Genomic DNA, 23,575 nt, shown 5'->3' on the forward strand with positions numbered 1-23,575 from the left:
GGAATCTTCTTTGCTTGAACCATTTACCCAGTGATAAACTTCACCTTTTTATTTCTCTCTCCAGATGCAATCTAGACCCCAGGAACCTTGTTCTATGTGTTCATCGCTATGGCATGTTGGACATCACTATTTAGATACTTCAATACCAGAAAAGAACAAGAATTCTACCTCAATAGAAAGAATTCTTTCTATATCATCAAGTCTGGTTCAACATGGAACAGAATGTGCAATGTTTTACTTATCTAACTCCTTAAAGTTTGCAAAACCCTTTTACGTCCATCTGTGGTTCTCAGATGTTAACATCCATCAGAACCACCTAGAGGACTTATTAAAGCACACATTATTGGCCTCACCCCCAGAGTTTGATTTATTGGTCTGGGGTGGGGCCTGAGATTCTGCATTTCCAACAGGATTCCAGGAGATGCTGATGATCTGGAGACCACACTTTGAGAACCCTGACATATATCACAGAGAAGTGGCCAACTCCCTACCAGCAATTACAAGAGGCCATGAATAGCACCACCCCACTTATTTGTGTTCTTTGGCTGAATCACTCCTTTGGGTTTAAACAGCAAGAGTCCCACTAAAATGGCAATGGGCTATCTGTGGTGAACAGTTCCACTAGTCATCATCACCACTGCCATTTTATCTCAGGTGTTTTTCCTTTACATTAGCTTGGGGATCAGGAACCTTTCTTAAAGGGCCAGAGAGTAAATATTTTTGGCTCCATGAGACATATACAGTCTCTGTTGCAACTACTGCAGTCTGCCTTTGCAGAACAAAAACAGCCATAGACATTGGGCAAAGGAATGGATTCAGCTGTATTCCAATAAGGCTTTAGGCTGCCAGGCCACAGTTTGCCAAGCCCTAGATTAACTTCACACTTAGGGGCCTTAAGGAAGATACAGAAGGGCCTGAATCCTTTTTTAGATAGGAGAGACTTAAATGGGAGCCTAAAAAGGGAAGTGATCCTTGGACCACCAATAAGCTTCTAAGGATGAGAACAGAGTCCCTCAGGGAGGTTGTAGAGAAGGATGGGAGGGTCTAAAAGAAAGAATTCTTCCCTCACTGACTTTAATTCCAGTGACCTACAATAGGAGGCTAGGAAGCTGTGAAGCTGCAGTTCTGCTTCAGGTCCATGCAGGTACAAGTCAAAAGGCAGAAGCCACCATGAACCCAAGCACAGTATGCAGCACCAGGTGATGGGAAGGAGGGGTCACTGTGGATAGGAGGACTCAATCATGTGGCCACCAGGGCAGCAGGAAAAAGATGAACCTGAAGCAGAACAATTAGCAGTGCTCTGGTAGCACTTCACTCTAACATGGGCACTTACAAGCAAACAACAGATAAGAAAAAAGCACAATAAATACCTCTTTCAAATACTAAAGAGCCCTAAAGGATGTCTTACTGGGATAGATAAACAAACAAAAGAATTATTTGAGAACAGACAGCTGCTCAGAGAATCATTTCAGCCTTTTTTGGAGAAAGTATTCCAGCCCCCAACACGGTCCAGAGCAATGGAGCCCGTTAAGGACCACAGAGGGGCTGAGCCTCCAGCATCACCAGCGAGCATCCTATCCAGAGGTTCTCCATCAATGGGGGAGGTTTACCACCCCTGAGGAAATCATGCTGGTCCAGGGCCCATTAGATTTAGTTCTGGACTTGCAAATGTCTCATCAGAGCCTTCACTTGGGGGAAGGTCCAGAGACCTGATGGATTCAGGTGAAAAACACTGACTCACAAAGAATGTCATCTAAGGCCACTCAGCTGCGTGTGTCAGAGGCCAGATTTTCCCTTGAGTCTGTTCTGCCTCCAAAGCCTTCAGCCCTTCCACCATCCCATGCTGCCGAGGGATGGAGGTACACACTGTAATACTTAATACGATGTTTTAGCTTCATTTTAGATTTCCATTTTTTACTCAGTTAACTGACCTGAAAAGAATTACAGTATTTCTAATATAATCTAAACTGTCATTTGTTGAGTGTGCCACGGAGAGAATTTCAATTTTCTTTCAGATTAGTATTTGCCCACTGAATATTTAATGGAAAAGAGAAATTATTTTCTCCTTTTTTGATCAGAAAAAGTTCAGAATGGTGCTGTGAGGAATTAAGAAAGGCATTCGTATTATCAAAATGCCTTGTCCCTGCCGAAGACTTAGATGAATATTAACCCCAAACTGAAAATGAATTCTTGACACCCTAATGGTTGTATTCTTAGAATGGAAAAATATATATTTGAGGTACATGGCATTCTAAATAGGGGTTTGAGAGTGAGTCTCTTAGATAAAGATGTTCAGGGACCCGGATGGCAAGTTTGAGGAAAAGACATTTGGTCACTCTGTCTCATGTTTTAGAGGAGGCTCCATCTGTTACACAACTTTTAGATGTTTAATTTACACCTGAATTACCTCGCTCTAAGCACAGCTGAAATTAACAACAATGATCTCACTAAACTAAAGCCGGGAAAACTGACATAAGCCAAATTTTTATGCATACATACCTATACGAGAGAGAGAGAGAGAGAGAGAGAGAGAGAGAGAGAGAGAGAGAGAGAGAAGGATAGAGAGACAAAAAGAGATATACACATATAAGCTTTATGTTACATATATAAGCTACATATATGATATACGATATACAATGTATATAGAGATACAAATAGGGGAACATGGTATAACCTCCAGATATGTTACATAGACATTAAAATAATCGTGACGTAATTTGAAACAAGTATATTGAGTAGGGTAAACAGGAAAATGCATATAAATTTTTACATTAATTGTATTCTCGTATTTAACTGCAACTTATCTGCAACTGTGTGGAATAATCGCATTAATCAAATGGCATTTGCACCCCACACTGTATACACAGCAAGGCCTTGGGACTTAGGTATGCGGAGGAAAACACAAGTTCTGTTTGAGCTGCCATAAAATAAAAATATAAAAAGGTCTGTGATGATCAGTCTTAGGAAAGTTGGGGATTGGAGGAAGAAGGACCTAAGGTGTTCCCTAGCTTGTCAGGATTCAAAAAATTTAGAGAATTAGGAAAAAGAATTTCCATGATCAATTCCATTTTATCTTTCTGAAAATAAAAATAATTCTTTTTTTTTTTTTTTTCTTCGATGAGGTGCCTATGAGATGTGTTGTACCTTAGCAGTCAAAAGTCGGGCCCTCTGCATGCTGGTGTGGATTTAATCGTCTTGTCTGATGTCTGTTTCTGCAGAATGACTGGTACTCCCGGTCCCACTTCTGAACAGGTGTACTCTGTCATGGGGAGAAAGACCTTTACGTAGCCGGCATGATTCAGCTGGTCTGTGTGGCTGCTTATCTGAAACCACATTCAAAGCAAGCTAGCTCTCAGCCCTCAGAATTTTGGATTTTTTTCCAGCTTTAATGAGGTAAAATTGACAAATAAATTCTATAAATTTGAGGTGTACAATGTGATTTTATATATATATGTATATATATATATATATATACACACACACACATATATATAATGTTGTGAAATAATTATCACAATCAAGTTAATACATCCATCATCTCACATAGTTACCATTAGTGGAGGTGGGGGGCAAAAGATAAACTTTAAAGGAGCCCTATATTACATGTTAGAAATTTTCAAAATATTATATGGACTCACAGTTATTCTATGTCTAGGTCACACTGAGAAAATTGTTGGGGATGGAATGGGGATTGGGGGTGGAATGAATGGTCTAAAGAATGCCTTACTGACCAAAATAAATCCATTCTTTCATTTACATGACTTCATGTAAGTTCAGAAAAAACAAGTACTCAAGTCAGATGGAGGAAAACCTGCTTGTCAGAAGTTCCTAGAAAGAAAATCAATCTGAGTTTTGTTTATCAGGGACTCTATGTGGGCCAAAAAAAAATTTTTTTGACTTTTTTCCTTAAGGCAAATGCCCTTTTTTAGAGAGTCAGAAGTATGGCCTCCCAACAGGAATAAAGACGCAGACGTAGAGAATGGACTTGAGGACACGGGGAGGGGGAAGGGGAAGTTGGGATGAAGTGAGAGAGTGGCATGGACATATATACACTACCAAACGTAAATAGATAGATAGTGGGAAGCAGCTGCATCACACAGGGAGATCAGCTTGGTGCTTTGTGACCACCTGGAGGTGTGGGATGGGGGTGTGGGAGGGAGACGCAAGAGGGAGGGGATATGGGGATGTACATATGCATATAGCTGATTCACTTTGTTATACAGCAGAAACTAACACAACATTGTAAAGCAATTATACTCCAATAAAGATGTTTTAAAAAAAAAAAAAGAAGTATGGTCTCCCAGTTTGAGGTGGCAATGGCCGAAATCTGTCCGCATTCCCTCCTCCACCATCCCATTCCTCAAAACCCAGACCCTAGTTTTTCCCAGTAGTTAAGCTCTATCTAGATCACTGTGTTGAGCTACATGCATGTTTGAATGATCAGAACAAGTCTGGAAGATTAACCTGGGGGAACAAAACCTGGAAACCATGTCGTAGAATGATGAAAACAATTAGCAGAGTTCATCTTGAAATAGAAAACCCTTAGTGGGGTGTGATGAATGTCTTTAAATACCTGAAAAGCTGCATTGCAGACAAAGCAGGAGATGTGCTCTGTTAGCATAGAGAGTAGAACGGGGGTCAGTGTGACGATGACTTTCATTTAATCAAGTATGATTAACTAGATTCATCTAGTAATAAAATAAGACAATTTTGTAATGTAGCGGGCATCATCTCACCAGAAATATTACGAGAGTGTGGGTAACGATCAATTACTGATGTTATAAAAAAGATCAAAACGTATGTTTTAGAACTCAAAAATGTTCATTGTGGTTCAGCTTTACTTCTTATGCTGGAATCCTCTCCTGCCAGGTGGTTACTCAGCTGATGAGGATACATGTCCACTGACAGAAAAGGCAACCCTTTGGGAGGAAGATGGAGCCAGACTTAGATTTGTCACAGCGTGGTTGCAGGCTGCCTGTCTCAGATTATTTGAACTGATTGTCAAAAAACATACATTCCTTGCTGCCCTCCATTACCAATCTCTTGCACGAGAACGTCTGGGATGGTGCCAGGAATCAACATTTTCAGCGAACTCCTCAAATTATTCTGATGCACATTAGAGTTTGAGAAACACTGAACTAGATGAACATAAAGGTTTTTCTGATGCCAAGAGGCTAGGAAAAAGAACAGTAGGATAGGATTCTCAGTTTCCCCATGAGGATTAATTCAATTCAGGGCAATAAAGATATTTTGTGTGAATAGACATCTGCAAGCTTTGGGGGCATGACAGTCGAACAAGTACTGAAGGAGTTGCTTCTGTCCATGGAACAGTCCACTTTTCTTCAATGCCAGTTCCCTTGACACGATTTCCAGGGATTGTGACAAACTGGGACATCTTACATGGACACATTCTTGGCCTCGTTCCAAAACAAAAAGCATTGAGTATCACAAAATACTCGAGTATCATCGAGTATTGGCAAACGCTAATTTGCCTTCTTGGACCTTCAAATACAAGTTTAAAACTGGGAAATACCAAATTTTATAGACCTTTAGAGAAGCACCTGGTTGAATACACAGGGAGGATCAGGCCCATCCTAACCACGTCATGGGGTCTTTTCAGTCAGGACATTTAAGGTCTTGGAGACTCTGAGCCGGACATCCCCTTCATCCTTACCTCCCATTTCCTCCCATCACAAATCTTCATACAGAATGACTTGACAGACATGAGAAACCACAATCATGTCCTGTGAATACTGACGCCCCCCCCCTTGGGTAATGATGTGTGGGACAGTGGAGCTCAGATGCTAAGTGCTCTAAGTCAAGTTTACAAGGGTTTCCTGAGAACACACTTTATACCTGGGATTATAATTTGAGAGTTTAAAGGAAGAAAGATAGTTGAATCAAACTTCAGGAAGAAAATGAGATTACTTGCTACTCATTCCTAGAATTTTCACCCTCAGGAGACCTCCTCACCAAGAAGCAGGAAGTAATTTTCATCCCTTGCAAATGCTTCCTCATAAAGTTTCTTTTCTCAAAATTCTGCCCCTTATCCTTCATTAAAAAAAAAAAAGACTAATATTTAGTCTACACAGAATAGCAGCTCCAATTTTCTGGGAACAGTCCCACTCCTATGTTAAATGTGGGGTTTGAATATTTGGGTATCACCATAGACTTACTGACAGTGTCCTGGGGTGACCACTGATAGCTCTGGGCCTTATTCCTCATCCAAGATGAGTCAATTTACAGTATTGCTCAATGCTTTTCACATTTGGATAGAGATTGACTTTCAGGCTCTCTGTAGAAGCAAGGTGAGAGATACAGGGCTTCAGAGCTGCTGGTGGCCAGGATTCCAGCTCTGTGGCAGAATGTAATTTGCATCAATGAAGCCAACATACAGAAGAAGCAGAGAAGAAAGAGGAGCTGTTGGTACCCACCCTTTATTCAGTTGCACTGAAGCATGACTATACATTTGTCCTTCTAACACTGTGGTTAGGTACAGAAAATCTAGCAGGTTCCTTTCTGCATCCTAGTTTGAGCTGATTGTTCTTCCTTTCAACCAAGAAGAGTTTTACTAACCAACAGAGAATATAGAATTTCTAGTAACTGAAGTCCTGTTGTACACAGACCCATAATTCCCTCAAGTCTTATGCATTTGGTCATCTTTTCTGAAGACTGATGGAGAAAACCCTGTCAATATGTAGATTCAGTCATAATGTTAGCTCAGTAACTAAGACCTGTAGCTAAGGGAATATTCTTGGAAATCATTAGAACTTGCAAAATGCTTTTTATTTGTTTTTAAATGTAGATCAAAATAAAGGATTTTTAGAAATAGTTTGAAAATAAGAAGGGGTTAAAGATTAATACTCCAGTCAATGTTTTCTGCTGTAACTCAGAGACGCATATTCAAAGCCCTGTGATATAGTGGAATCTTATAAAATCCCAATTCTCTCCTAGGCTCTGTGCCCATGTTAAAAATCCATATCCTATTAAGATGTTTTCCTTACTGGGGGAAGAGTATCTTTAATCTTAACAACAACAAAAAACCTAAAGAAATTCACCACAGAAATGGAACACAATATCAGTATTAGTCCATAAACAAAGTGTTTTGGTATATGGCATATTTGTATATGGGGGTAGGTAAGAGGGGATGGCCAAGGGTAGTAAAGACAATGCAAGGATAGGATGGGTAAGAGGAAGTGAAGAGAAAGAAAAATCGGAAAACTTTTGGAAAGCAAATTAATGGTTAAAAGATACCTTATAGCTACCTGATGTTTACTGACACCCTGGAGGCTTATTTAATGCAAGATCTTTCTGATCTGGGTTTAAATATACACCAAACTAAATTAGAAGGAAAACCATGGATGGCTGGAAGGCATATAGCAACAGAATGGAATATAGACCTAAAACTAACATGAACAAGATAGATGAAGGAAATTTATCCCAGGGGGAAAAATATCAAATAGGAAGATTCAAGTTTCTTTCTTTTAGTCATCCATCCATCCACCTCTCTGCCAGTATTAAACACCTACTGTGCTTCAGACACTGGGCTAAAGACTAAGGAGAATACAGCCATGGATCAGACAACCCCTACCTGTAACAACCACCCCCGAGAAGGAAAAAGAAGATGTGAACAAAAATAGCTCAAGACCTAAGACAGCGTGAGTGTCATGAGTGACCTAAAGTGTTCTCAGGATTTTGGGCAGCAAGAATCCATTTCCTGCTAAGAACTTCACGGTGAAGGTAGCATTGGAATGGAACCTTACAGGATGAGTTCACTTTCACAGCCACTGATCCAAAAATAGGGGCCCCCAGAGCATGGAGTAGAATCCCTCTGTGCATTCTTGACGGCTCCTAATATTTTGAGAGCATTATAATTGACTTGTTTCCCTTCCATTTCCAGCTGTGAGGTCACGGATGTTTCATCTACTTACCACTCCCTCTGGTTTCTTCAGAAGATGGGATTGTTATAAATTGTGCTTTTCGAAAAATTGCTTTGATAGAAAGCAAGAGAGCTCAGGTCAGAGAGGAGGGATCTTTCCTGCATTTCGTGTGTATACATCAAGTCTCAGACACCAGACCCAGAATGTGAATTTCCTGAATAATTCTTTGAGTTGTCATGTTCTCTTGAAAACATGATCCAGATGGCATTCTGACCCACAAGAGGTTCTAGACCACAAGCAGAGCTCCTCACGTTCTTCATAACCATCAGAATCTGGGCAACAGGAAGACGCCCTCCTCCTCTCCTACATCCCACTCATGCCTATTTCCTCTGGGAGGGCCTCTAGGGCAGTAGAAATGCAGAGCAGAGGATGAGAGCTCCCAGATAAATGCCAAATGGATTTTTTTTCACGAACAAATAGAGAATTCCTTAAAATCAAACAAAATATTTATTGAAAAATAGATACTTGCCCTTAAGTTAAAGGAGGTGAGGGACTTCCTTGGTGATGCAGTGGTTAAGAATCCACCTGCCAATGCAGGGAACATGGGTTTGAGCCCTGGTACGGGAAGATCCCACATGCCGTGGAGCAACTAAGCCCATGCGCCACAACTACTGAGCCTGCACTCTAGAGCCTGTGAGCCACAACTACTGAGCCCATGCTTCACAACTACTGAAGCCCGTGCACCTAGAGCCCATGCTTCGCAACAAGAGAGGTCACTGCGATGAGAAGTCCGGGCACCGCAATGAAGAGCAGCCCCCCCTTGCCACAACTAGTGAAAGCTTGCACGCAGTAACGAAGACCCAACGCAGCCAAAAAATAATTAATTAATTTAAAAATAAATAAAGAAGGTGAGAAGCAGTTCTTTTCCTCCGCTGACACTCTCTCCATCATCACAAGATCCAAACTGTTAGTAGCAGTGAGGAGATAGATACAAAAGAGTAATGTGTGCTTATTATCTTTAAAAAATAAACCAAGGAGAAGAGAAAAATCATATAAGCACAAATTTAGGGAATTCCCTGGCGGTCCAGTGGTTAGGACTCAGTACTTTCACGTCATGGCCCCGGGGTTCAATCCCGGGTCGGGGAACTAAGATCCCGCAAGCTGTGTGGTATGGTCAGAAAAAGAGGGGAAAAAAGCACAAATCTAAAGGAATCAAACTGGCATCATTCTGTTCATATGCAATCCTAGAAGCTTGAAGACCACGTGAAAAAAAAGAACTCGAGAGAGAAAAGAACAAGAACTCAAGAATTCTATACCTAGCAGAGTTACCATTCACCTAACAGAGTAAAATTAAGTTATGCAAGGATAAACAAGAACTCAGAAAGTATTTTACCTAAGTATCCTGAGGAAAATACTTGGGGGATGGTGGGAGGAATATTAATGAAACAACAAATGATCCAGAAGGGCTTTCAAAATGAGGAAAACTTAAGAGTAGAGAAAACTACAGTAGAAAATAAATAATATAATATACAGATATGATTATATCTAAAAGGGTACAGGATAGGCCTTGTATCTGTGTAGAAGCATATTAGTATGACTCTCAGAGACAAATGTCTAAGGATTTTTAATACAATTTCACAACTCTGAGCTCAGAATGTACTTAGACCAGGATGCGTCAATTGGGGAAACAGTGAAAAATGAGAACTGGGTTAGTGGCTGAATGGACCTTATTGTGCTGTTCTCTTTGGTCAAGTCTATACTGTATAAGAACAGGACTGAAGAGGTACATCCAAGGTGACCAACTCACTCTGGTTTTCCCCAAGACTTTCCTGATTTTAGCACTGAAAGTACCATGTCTGAGGAATCTGCTCAGTCCAGACAAAGGAGATGGCTGGTCACCCTAGGTACATGTAACCCAGATGAAGTTGCCCTCACAAATAACCTATGCGTGGAGCTTCTAGGCCTGGAATAAGACAACTGTAGGTTTTAAAATGTATAAAGCAGATGTTAATTGGGGTTGGGGAAGCGTGGGGGTTTTTCCCCACCACAGGACATTTGGCAACATCTGGAGTTATTTTTGGCTGTCACAACTGGAGGGGGATGTGAAAGCCATCTAGTGGGTAGAAGCCATGTGATACTGGTAAACAGTCTACAATGCATAGGATAGTCTTCACAACAAAGAATTATCTGGCCCCAAATATCAGTAGTGCCCAAGTTGAAAAACTTTGATATAAAAAGCAAAATCAAGCATAAAAGTTCTAACATTAAACGAAAATATACTCAATTGCCCTACTGAAAGACAAACTGTCAGACTGGATTAAAAGCAGATCCTGACTATAGGCTATTTGGAGGAAAGAGCTATACAATAAACTGATAAAGAAGTGTGATATGAAGAAACGAACAAAGGGATACCAGTCCAGTGCAAACAGTATGAAGGCAAAGGAGGCAAAATTAATAGCAAACAACTTGTTTCTAAAGATTAAAAACAATGAACAAGGTAAAAACCGTCAATTTAAATAGTAAACAAACAACTTTTAAAAAAAGATACAAATGGTCCTAAACTTAAGCTGTGTAAACCAAATAATTATTAGTTAAATATGTAAACCAAAAAGTATTAAGAGCAGGAATAATTGGATAACTGTAAAATTCTACTGGGAAACAAAACTCTCTCCAGATTAGTCAATTCCACTAGATCAAAGCTAAAAAATATAAATGAAAGTAAAAATACAGTGGAATTAAGTGCTAGAAAAGAGCCTTAAATCTTTCAGAGAACATACTTTTTTATATATTCTTATAATATATAAAAAAATTAAATATTTGAACACAAAGAAAACCTTAAAACTTACAGCAGACATTTGTAGGCCATATTCTTTGATAAGGCGATAAAATTAGAGAAAAAAAATTGTGACAAAAATATGTTAGCTGCTTCAAAAAATTGTTTATTAAACTACTCACATAGTTCTGACTAAAATTAAAATGGAAATTATAATTTATCAATAAGGCAATTAACTAAAAAGAAAATACATTATACCAAAACTTACAGTACACAAGGAAAAGAGCATTTAGGAGAAAATGGATAGCCTTAAAAAAACCTTCATAATTAAAGCAGGAAAAAAAACTAGAACTAAGAACTTATTTTAAGAAATTTGGAGAGAAAGGGGAACATCGACTGATTCCAGAAAGAGGGAAATAGAGTAAAAGCTGAAATTTCTGAAATGTGAAATAAAAAAGTAATAGAAAAAATAGAGATATCCAAACCTAGATCTTTGAAGGATTAATACATTATAAAAAGCCATTTGTAATCCTGATTGTGTAAAAAGAGCAAAAATAAAAATGTCTGGACCTGAGACTGCAGTTAAAAGCAGAGATAGCCACTGGACCACCAGGGAAGTCCCTAAGACTCCCAATGCAGGGGGCCTGGGTTTGATCCCTGGTCAGGGAACTAGATCCCGCATGCCGCAACTAAAAGTTCACATGCCACAACTAGAAAGATTCCGCACTCAGCAGCAAAGATCCCTAGTGCCGCAGCTAAGACCTGATGCAGCCAAATAAATAAATATTTTTAAAAATTTTAAAAGTGGAGATAGGAGAGGAATTCTATTTGCAACTGTGGGGCAGCAAATTTTGGGGTCCTGGAGAAAATGGATTGCTTCTTGGTCAAACATAAACTACCAACATTTATTAAGAACCATCAAAAGTGAGATTATATCAATAATTATAGAAAGAATTAGGAAAGTCATTCGGTATCTGTCTAACCTTTAGAAAATTAAGAAAAAAAACTGTTCTAAGCAAAAGATGGGAGTCTCTAATTCAGTTTTGAAATCAGCATGACTTTATTACCAAAAGTCAAAAAGATAGTATAAAAAAGAAAACTATGGACCAATTTCATTCATGAATATAGTGAAAATTCTAAGTATAAATTTATGAAACAGAGTCTGACAATACATGAAACACAGTACACTATGAAGAAGCTGAATTTACTCCAGGGAAGCAATAGTGCTTTAATACCAGAAAACATATTAGCAGAATCCAAAACATAAAAATAGAGAAATAATTATACCTTCGGGTTCTGAAAAAGCATTTCACAAAATTCATCAGATATGCCAAACAAAAGATTATAAATAAATGACATATTTAATTAAGTTTGTTTATCAAAAACCACAAGAAGCATATGTAACAAAAATATTTCAATTAAATATCAAGACTAAAAAAAAAAAATCAAGACTAAAGCAGAAATCCATGATCACTACTACTATTTAAAATTGACTTGGCAGTTTCAGTAAATTCAATAAAGTGAGAAAATTAAATAACATAAATATTAAAAGAAAATCTGTATAATTTTATAGAGAGAAATTCATGAGATGCTGGTAAAAAAAAAAATTAAAACCTTATCATGCTAAGGAGAGTTTTGTAAGATGAAGAGATGCAGGACAAATATATAAACAGAAAATAGAGCAATGGAACAGAATCGAGCACCCAGAAATAAACTCACACATATGTGGTCAATAAATTTATGACAAAAGAGACAAGAATATACAACAGGGAAAAAAATTTTCTTCAAAAACTGCTAAGAAAACTGGACAGCCACAGGCAAAATAATCAAACTGGACACCTATCTTACACCATACACAAAAGTTAACGCAAAATGGATTAAAGACTTGAGTGAGAGACCTGAAACCAGAACACTCCTGGAAGAAAACGTAAGAGTTAAGCTCCTTGACACGAGTCTTAATGATGATTTTTTTTTGGCGGGGGGGCGGGGGGGGGTGGAGGGGGTAGAATTTGTCACCAAAATCAAAGGCAACGAAAACAAACAAGCGGACAAGTGGAACTACATCAAATTAAAATGTTCTGCACAGCAAAGGAAACCATCAACAAAATGAAAAAGTAACCTACTGAGTGGGGGAAAATATTTGAAAACCGTATCAGATAAGGGGTTAATATCCCAAATATAAAAAAAAGTCCAACAACTCAATAGCAAACAAACAAACCAAACGGAACTATCTAATTAAGAAATGGGTGGAAGATCTGAATTGACATTTTTCCAAAGATGACAATCAGGTGGCGAACAGGTACATGAAAAGAGGTTCCGCCTCACTAATCATCAGGGAAATGCAAATCAAAAGTACAATGAGGGGCTTCCCTCGTGGCGCAGTGGTTGAGAGTCGGCCTGCCGATGCAGGGGACGCGCGTTTGTGCCCCGGTCCGGGAAGATCCCACATGCCGCGGAGCGGCTGGGCCCGTGAGCCATGGCCGCTGAGCCTGCGCGTCCGGAGCCTGCGCGTCCGGAGCCTGTGCTCCGCAACGGGAGAGGCCACAACAGTGAGAGGCCCACGCACCGCAAAAAAAAAAAAAAAAAAAGTACAATGAGATATCACCTCATACCTGTTAGCATAGTTATTATCAAAATGACAAGAAATAACAAATGCTGGCAAAGATGTAGAGAATAAAGGACCATTGTGCCCTGTTGGTGGGAATGTAAACTGGTGCAGCCACTACGGAAAACAGTATGAAAGTTCTTCAAAAGTTAGTAAGAAAAGGATCAACTATTTCATAAATAAGCTGGCACAGCTGGTTATCCAGAAAACAAAAATGAGCCTCCATTTTACATTAAAATTTTTATATGGATTTAAGGCTTAAATTTTATTTTATTTATTTATCTTTTTTTGCGGTACGTGGGCCTCTCACTGTTGTGGCCTCTCCCGTTGCGGAGCACAGGCTCCGGACGCGCAGGCTCAGCGGCCATGGCTCATGGGCCCAGCCGCTCCGCGGCATGTGGGATCTTCCCAGACCGGGGCACGAACCCGTGTCCCCTGCATCGGCAGGCGGACTCTCAACCACTGCACCACCAGGGAAGCCCCAAGGCTTAAATTTTAAAACTAAGTATTTAATAAACATCATGAAGGAAATAAATCAGGAAGTCTGTTATTGTACAATGTGGGGGTTCAGAGAAACTTTGGACTAAAAATTCAGAAGCTAAGAATTTAAAACTTTTTTGGAAAATTAAAAGTTAAAGAAGGGTGCACGTAGAAAGATACCACAAATAAACTCAATATCATCTATGTGGAGGTAAAATTAACAGATGTAAGAAGAAAATTTTCCTTAATTTATCCAGAACTCTTATAAATTACCAAGAAAGGCTATTCAGGAGGAAAAAAATTATGGATGACATAAAGGAAAATTTATGAACAAAAAACTAAATTGGAAAAATATGTGAAAAGATTCTCATATTGATGAAAATTGAGGTAAGTGCAAAATAAATAATAGATTGTCATTTTATTGACATCAGACTGATACATACTAAAAGGGACTATAGTACCTAATGTTGGTAGGGTTATGGGGAAAGAGGGTTCTTAAATTAGTAGTAGAACTCAAATTACTGTGGTTCTTTTGGAAAACAATCCAATAATAGCTGTTAAATTGTAATAAAGTCTTTACTCCAACACTTTCGAATTCTTCCTGGAAACCTACTGCAGAATTGTTAGGAATGGACAGAAACTGGAAATAAATTTTTTGCCTACTACTAGAGAAGAGGCTGAACAATGTTTCGCACTGTCACACTAGTGAATATTAGGTAGTCATTTTAAAAAATTAAAGCCACCAGATGAGAGATGTCGATGAAGTAGAGTACAAAAAGCTGTAGGAAAACATTCCTTATATCATTTAATTCCAAACAAAGACTCAAGGAAAAACCCCGTATGTACATATGTGAGTATAGGCTCCTTAGATGAGTAGAGGGAAAACATGAGAGGACACAGCAGATTGTGTTGTGAGTTATCGGAAGAGGAAGGAGATATTGATATTGATGTGCAGACTGGAGGGACAAAATCAAAGGAACAAAGTTTAAAAATGTAACAATTTGAAAAACACGATATGATGAATAAATTTATAAGTTTAATTTTATGTGAATAAAAATAACATGAAATCTAAGGTTAAATGGCAAAGTGAAAAAAAATAAACTTCTACTATTAGTCCTGCTACCTTTCCCCAGTAAGGTGACACAGTAATCACAGAAAGAGAGAATGGCTCTACTTAGTAAATGAGGAAGTTTACCTTAGATCAGACAAAAATCCACTTTGACAGAAAAATCAAATCATGATTCACTTTGTTACTCACTTTGTTGTGAATCATTCACATGGTTCACTTTGTTAAGCAGAAACTAACACACCATTGTAAAGCAATTATACTCCAATAAAGACGTTTAAAAAAAAACAAACGTAAGAACATATAGGGAATGTCCCTTGACTTGTGTTTCTCGTATCTCAGCAACTGCTTCATCTTCTATCTAACATTTTTTCAATCTTCATATAACAGCACTGGCATTTTTAAGAATTTTGGGGTCTGTCTGAAGCTGAGTTGCAGTATCTGGGTGAAATGGCTATTTTGTTTTGCAGATGAAGAGAGTGATTTGTAATCCACCGGGGATTACAGGCGACATAGAACGTGGACACTGTTTGGGAACATCAGGCTCCCAAACCAGCGCCTCCTTTTAGAAACTGACTAGTCTTCCCAGTTTATTCTAACCTGGGATGTATGGCCCCCTCCTCGCCTCACTCTTGTCCAGATCTAGCCCCTTAGCCACCTCCAGATGCCCTTTTACTTGAAACCCTTGAATCCACTTCTTTTTTCTTATCATAATGGTGATTTCCACATAAATAATCGATCAATCAGCCAAGCATTTGATCCCATTAACTGGCCAGGGCTGCCCCGACTACGAAATTTTGCTAAGCTGTATCTGACACATTCCTCTATAGAAGCAAATATATTTTTCCCAAAGCAATTATTAGACACTTTATTTTAGTTCCTGATTTAATCTTTTTTTTTTTTTTTTTAGTAACAGAATCTAAGCAGCCTGACTGGAATTTCAAATGATTGTCACACTGAATCTGAAAGTCTTACACAGAATGTAACATGTTTCTTACATTTTAACCAAGTAGAGACAAAGGGAAGGTCCTTTTTATCTAGCTGAACGTATGTTCAATATTATTAATTCAGACAGAAAAAAGAATATCCCACATCTTTGACTCTTTCATAAGATTTTTCAGTCTTTTGTTAAGTTCTCACTTGCTCCCTCTCTCAAAATTTATACCGATTTTTCTTGCTTTCAGACCTGGTTTATTCTTAAGGGGTATGAAATCTCCGTCAGCACCTGCCAGAGCACACAAAAACTAGCTTGTTAGAAAGCAAGCAATTGCACCCTTTTATTTATTTGTTTGTTTTTTTATTTATAAATTTATTTCTAAACAAGAAAACGAGTTTGAGTTAAAAAAGAAAAAGCAAATCAAAGACTCTGTCACTATCGAGATCCATCGTGACAATTTCAAGAATGGGGTCTATCCCTTGTAACACATAACCTAGTCCTAGACAGTATCTGGTGCAGTCTTCTCATTTGACAGTTGAGGAAATTAAGGTCCAAGGAGGTTTTAAGTAATATTTCCTAGTGACAGAACTTAACAGAGCAGAAATGGACCTAGAAGCTACTCCCTTCTCCAGGGTTTCCTCCAACACTCAGCCCTGTCAGCTATCATTCTACGAGGTTCCTGCCACCCAGGGTTTGGGAGAGTTCTTTCAGGGTGGGACCAGCATGAAGGAAAGAAGTGGAAATCAAGGGAATGCAAAGACCTTGCCCTCATAGATGGAGGCATTTTCTTCGTAAGAGAGAACTGTGTCATCTTATTAAGAATTCTTGCACCAGACACAGTGGATCACAGGGTCTCCAGGAGCTCTGCCCATTGACATGTGCAAGTCAAGTCCCTACCAAACCTTTACACACCTACCAGTTAATCCTTACTTTTGCTCAAATGCTCAGGCCCCAATCCCAAAGCCCATTTACTTCTTTAACTCAGAGTCAAGACTTTTCACACATCCAACAATTGTCTACTATTTCTACATGAGTAATGAAATGCTCAAGTCAAAATATGTAAAATTCCTATATGGGAAAAGAATCTGAAAAAGAATAGAGATATGTATGTGTATCACTGAATCCCTTTGCTGTACACCTAAAACTAACATAACATTGCAAATTAACTCTACACCAATAGAAAATAAAAATGTTTTTAAGTACATGTAAAGTTACTCTCTCATCCCTTCATAAAGAAACAGACCCAGTTGACATGAGTTAGTTGGTTTACATAATGAATACAGGTCACAGACTCAAGGCCTGTAAGTTTTCCTGCAAGAGACTAAAATTTCAAACTTGGTTATCTATGTGCCTTCTTCAGCAAAACTATCAGGAAAGAGACTATGGATCTCTTGTTGCCAATACAGTATATCTCCCAGAGAAACAAAGTAGGTGGAAAGTGTAACTATTGCATGCCAAAGATGACATGTTTCCATTATGAGTTACATAGTAGAGATGTGAGGCTAACACACGTCATCCAAGCTGAAGAGTTCCCCGATAACTCCATCAACAATGATCAACTCGTTATTCCAAGTAGTAGTACTGGATAGGGTCTACGTGAAGACTACAAATCTTAAAAGTTATTTAACTCCTTTGTGACTTTCTTCCTCATCTTCCTCATCATAAAATAGGTTGTTTTTGGCTCCAACAGAACATAGTTCATAAAGTGGTTAGCCTACTATCTGGCATATGCAAGCACTTTATTACTGAGGTAACACTGGTTTATAATATTACATGTTTCATGTATACAACATTATATTTCTACTTCTGTATAAACTACAGTGTGCTCACCAAAAAAAATTTAGTTTCCATTTGTCACCATTCAGTTGACCCCCTTTACCCATTTTTGTTCCCCCAATTCCTTCCCCTCTGCTAACCACTAAGCTGTTTTCTGTATCTCTATCTTTGTTGTTGTTTGGTTTATCCATTTATTTTGAGAATTTTTGGTTTCTTTTTTAAATTCTACATTTGCGTGAAATCATACAGTATTTGTCTTTCTCTGACTTATTTTACTTAGTATAACACCCTCAAGCTCCAACCATGTTGCAGCAAACGACAAGAGTCCATCTTTTTTATGGCTGAGTAGTATTCTTGTGTGAGTGTGAGTGTGTGTGTGTGTGTGTGTGTGTGTGTGTATGCACCACATCTTTATCCATTCATCCACTGATGGGCACTTAGGTTGTTTCCATACCTTGGCTATTATAAATAATGCTGCAATGAACATGGAGGTGTATATATCTTTTTGAATTAATGTTTTTGTTTTCTTTGGCTAAATACCGAAGTAGAATAGCTGGATTATCTGATAATTCTATTCTCCATTTCCAATCTCCATCTTGTTTTCCATAGTGACGGCACCAATTCACATTCCCACCAACAGCGCATGAGGAATTTCCTTTTCTCCACATCCTTGACAACACTTGTTATTTCTTGCCTTTTTGATAATAGCAGTTCTAACAAGTGTGAGGTGATCTAATTGTGGGTTTGGTTTGCATTCCCCTAATAATTAGTGATGTTAAACATATTTTCATGTGCCTGTTGGCCATCTGCATGTCATCTTTGGAAAAATGTCAGATCCTCTGCCCATTTTTCAATCAGGTTGTTTGGTTTTTTTGTTGTTGAGTTGTATGAGTTCTTTATATGTTTTGGGTATTAGCCCTTTATTGAATATATAATTTGCAAATATCTCCTCCCATTTAGTAGGTTGTCATTTTGTTTTGATTATTTTCTTTTATGTCCAGAAGCTTTTTAGTTTGATGTAATGCCATTTGTTTATTTCTGCTTTTGTTTCCCTTGTCTGAGGAGACATATCCAGAAGTGAGAGCCCAGAAATAAACCCACACATCTGTAGACAAGAAATTTATCACAAAGGAGCAATGAACATATTCAATACAATAGAGAGTCTCTTCAACAAATGGTGTTGGGAAAACTGGGCAGCCACATGTAAAAAAGTGGGATGAGACCTCTATCTTATGCCATACATAAAAATCAACCCAAAATGGATGAAAGACTTGAATGTAAGACTTGAAACCATAAAACTGCTGGAAGGAAACATAAGCAGTACGCTCTTTGACATCGGTCTTAGCAATTCAAGCACTTTAATATAACTATTTTCATTTATATGAAAAGTCTTTATGTTGTATGTTCAACCCTATTGGTAAGCATTGTTCAAATAAAAATAAAGATAAGTATTACACACACACCTGGAAACAGAGACAATTGCTGAACTTAACATTATGTGGTGTGTATTCTGAGGTGTTTTTTGTTTTTGTTTTGGTTTTTTGCGGTACGTGGGCCTCTCACTGTTGTGGCCTCTCCCGTTGCGGAGCACAGGCTCCAGACGCGCAGGCTCAGCGGCCATGGCTCACGGGCCCAGCCGCTCCACGGCATGTGAGATCTTCCCAGACCGGGGCACGAACCCGTGTCCCCTGCATCGGCAGGCGGACTCTCAACCACTGCGCCAGCAGGGAAGCCCGTTTTGCTTTGTTTTGAACATTAGAAGGCAAGGAGGTAGATGGATGAACTGGAGTGACATATACATGTGTTACAAATCCATGGGTGAGAATCTCAGTTTCTTGGAGAGATCCTATAAGAAGCAGCTGTCCTGTGGTCATCTGAATCTTTTATGTGTGTGTCAGGTTTAGAAAAAGAAAGAACCATGGAAACTTTCTCCTCAGGAATTAAGAAAATAATTTTCACAGCTGAGCTGTCCACAGCAGTGGTTCTCAAACTAAATCAGAATCACCTAGGTGGCTCATTAAAGCTCAGATCAACTGGCCCTTCTCCAAGATTCCAAGTCAGTAGGTCTGAAATGGATCCCATGGACTCAAATGTCTAACAAGTTCTCAGGTGCTGCAGATGCAACTGGTCTGGAAACCACATTTTGAGGACCACTGCTCTGGCTTATTTGCCTCAGTTTCCCAGTTTGCTTTGCTGAGGAAGGTCTGAATAGGGAGAACTGGTCCTGAGTAGAGACAGTCCTAAGCACAGCATTCTCACAAGCTTCTTCAAACCTTTCCTTGGTCAGTTACCAGGCTCTATGGCCTTCAAACGTTAAGTCAACAAACAGCTTTTTTGAAAAGATAGTGAGGGAGACAAATAGGATTCATCTCTTAATTTGGGGAATCTGGAGAAAAATGACTCCTGTGTTTTGCTATAGATATTGACATGTAGCCAGAGTTTGGCTCTGAAAATGAGAGCGACATCTCTACTCCAGGAGCCATCCGAAGCCACAGTTAACATTCAGACAGGCCCACTCAGACCCCACCAGCAGCCCAGATTCTTGTGCCCCCGGGAATACTGATCCAAAGATTCAATTTTGCTTATAAATTAAAGGGGCTGAAAAGATCTAATCATTAAAGCATATGAGGTTGGGTTTAAGTGCAGAACAATTATGCTATATGATATGATAGCTTGCAAATCAATCATCTGGAAATTTTTTATTTGAGCTTGGGGAAACTTTAGTAACCAAAGAAGAGGTGACACATTCTAAGGGATTATGCACGCGTTTCCAAAAATGGGCTGCAGGTTCAAGAAGTATATTAAAGAAATGATGCAACATGGATTCTTTGTAATATTTGTGTGACCCAAAATGTCCATTATTTTAAGAACTTATTAAGAGTAGAACATCACTCGACATAAAGGGCTGCCAGATATTTCCAGAGCCCCCCCGAGGTGTGGACCTCTTTACTAGTCTTTTGTCCCATTTTCCCACTCCATCTCGGCTGCTTCCTGCAAAGCTCCTCTTAGATGAAGAGCAACGGTCACTGGCGATAATAAAAAGAATTCCATTGTCCAGATAAGTACTGTTGCCTCTGGAAGTCCCCAAATCCCAGACTTTGGGGCTCCAAGTGCTGTGGACATCAGGAATAAGGGCTTTCTCCTTTCTCTACTCTGTGCCCGACTCTGCACCTACTTTGCTGAGCCAAGAGCATCTGCTGAGCATAGCAGCTCTTGAACAAGAGTTAATTTATTAGTTTGCTCAAGCTGCCTTAACAAGATGCCAGAGACTGGGGGGCTTAAACAACAGACATTTTTTTTGTTCCCTAGCAGTTCTGGAGGCTACAAGTCCAAGATCAAGGTGCCGACAGATTTGTTTTCTTCTGAGGCGTCTCTACTTGGCCTGCAGCTGGTGCTCATAGGTCTTTTCTCCATGTACATGTACCTCTGCTATCTCTTCCTCTTCTAATAAGGACACCAGTCATACTGGATTAGGGCCTCACACTAATGGCCTCATTTTAACCTAATTATTCCTTTAAGGGCCTTATCTCCAAATACAGTTACATTCTGAGATACTGGGGATTAGAAATTAACATATGAATTGGGGGACAGGGGCTGGGGACGCAATTCAGCCTACAACAAATAGTATCAGCTTCCTTCTTTAATGCTTCATTCCGTAGGAGTCCAAAGCCCATGTGAGGGACCTGGTCTGAGGGGCAAAGTCCTTATGCCTTTCTCTTCCCTTTTTCCATCAAAACACAACTCTCACCCTACTATAAAGTGAAATTCCCATAAAAGTGAATGTAGAAAAATGGATTTTGGTGGAGGTGCGTGCTGAAGAGAGGGATATTGTCTGTATCATCCAAGAATGTTGTGTTATGTTGACTCAAGTCTAGATATCAGCCTTTGAAGATGAAGTCTCCCTGCCAGACTATCTAAACCCGACCCCTTCTCTCACGGACAAGGGAAAGCCCAGATTGATTAGGTGACTTTCTCAAGATCACACCGCTAAACAGTGATAAATACGACTGTCCCAATTCCTAACACTCTGCTTTTTCCCCACCACACATAGTTTCTTTCTAGAAGATGCTGGGAGCACTTGCTCACGGAAGAACACCAGGGTCCCCTCTGCTCTCCTTGCAGCCCTCAGGGGGCCCTCTCAGGGAGAATTCAGGGTGTGCTGCTTCTGAGGAGGCCTTCCATAAACATCACCCTCCCACAAGATGCCTCAAAGAGGCCAGGGTTTCAGGGAAATGAAAGGAGCCCCTAACCACGCACCCATAGTTTCCAGGTACCTGGATGATATAGATAAGAACTGTGGCTTACATCCCTGAGAAAAACAACAGTGGCTCAGGTTTCCAATCAGAACCCAGTTAACCCATCCTCATGTAGGCAACAACCTTTGCCTATCAATTAGCTGTATCCAGTCACACACAAAAGATATTGCTTTAATGTGAAATGTCTAGAAATTTGAGGCCGGGAAGTTATGTTTAACCTCAAGCTTGAGATAATTGCCTCAATTGTCCAATTATAGCCATCTCTTTTAAAAGACAGAGTCCGCAGCAACCCCCAATAGGCCGCCCATTAGCAATGACTGGGTCATACAGCCTTTTCACATCTGCAGCCCCCAGCCCCTAGCGCTGCCCTTTTCTTTCCTCAGATTAATGCTCTGTATTGAACGACCAAGGGGTTCAGGCTGCTCAACCAAGAACTGGAAGACCTGGGTGATGACAGTGAAATGGTCAGAGTAACGTTGTTATTGCTAACACTATAATCCTCAGATAGAGAGAGAGCCTATCTAAAACAGAGCATATATACATTGTAAGCCACACAGGTATTGAGAAAAGTTTTCTAAATTAATGGCATCAGAGAGGACAAAAGTTATACAGTCTTCTGTCCAGAAGCTATCAAAAAGCTCTATCAACGAATCAAAATCTTTTCAAAGATGCCTACTAGCACAGGGCTAGTAAAATCAGTAACTTTGAAATCCTTCTGAATAATGGCCTTAGACGAGGAGTTTGGCTTATGTTTTCTCTCTCTCCCCAGCAGTTAGCAATGTCTTCCCCTCTTCCTCCCCTTCACCCAAGTCCTATTGTTCTTCAGCATTAATTCATTCATTCATCTGATATGGAACATACATCATGTACCAGGCATATTTCTCATCAGCTGGGACACGGTACTCTTACTTAGCTCAAAACACCCCCTTCTGATGTGTCTTAGGGTCTTTGTCATGCCCACAGCCTCCTGCTGAAGGATCTATTATGTACACATGATTGTGGTTAATACCATAGGACCTCACCCACCACCCTGCCTACAGCTGATGGAAACAGAGATCTCTAGGACAGTCTGGTAAGAGCCAGGGATATTCAGTATTGGAGAGTAATGTGCAAACTCAATAAAAGGGGCTTTTAATGTTAGAGACACAGGTATGTATGCAAAAGATAGAAATGAAATTGGGGAGACACGTCAAGAGAAGATAGTCATCAGAAGCCACAAGACATTAGAAGTCACAATCTAACAGAAGCCTTGACTAAGCAGAAGCCTTGACATCGAGTTTCTAGCAGAGACAAGAAAAAGAGGCAGGTGAGAAAGAGAAGCAAAGATGGGGCCGCTGCTGAGTCACAAAAACAATGGTCTAGAAAAGTATTATTAATTCACAAGAGCTGCTACTGAACATCCAAAGTTATTGTAACCTACATGATAAACAACGTTCGAGTCCTCCAGTAGGACTGCATCCACAACCACGGAGTATTTTCTTTGTCTTCTGTTATTCTCATAACCCTAAGGAAATCTGAGTGTGCCTCTTCTGCTCTTAAGGAGAACACAGAAGCTATCTTAGCAGGTAACGGAGGGAAACACAAATATACCAAATACTACAGTACAGGTTGTAAGTGGGTGTTTCAGGAGCATAGAGAGGGCCTTAAACCAGGGAGGTATTCTTTCTTGGGCTGAGTCTTGAAGGTCTGATAGGAACTGGAGACATGGAGAAAGGACACTTGAGGCAAAGATCATTGGGTACAGAGGAGCTGCAGCAGGAAATAGTCCGTTGGTTCAGGAAACTCCAAGTGTTTTGATCTGG

General features: G+C 39.6%; 1 long non-coding RNA gene across 1 annotated transcript in view; it reads right to left on the minus strand.

Moving 5' to 3' along the window:
- The window catches only part of LOC307197492, a 739,380-nt gene that overhangs the window by 420,307 nt on the left and 295,498 nt on the right, over positions 1 to 23,575 (minus strand). Inside the window, exon 5 of the long non-coding RNA XR_013831420.1 lies at positions 3,145 to 3,259. This is a non-coding gene — a long non-coding RNA (uncharacterized lncRNA). The remainder of the gene's footprint in view (positions 1 to 3,144; positions 3,260 to 23,575) is intronic.

Source organism: Stenella coeruleoalba (genome assembly GCF_951394435.1).
Source record: "Stenella coeruleoalba genome assembly, chromosome: 14".
Taxonomy (NCBI): domain Eukaryota; kingdom Metazoa; phylum Chordata; class Mammalia; order Artiodactyla; family Delphinidae; genus Stenella; species Stenella coeruleoalba.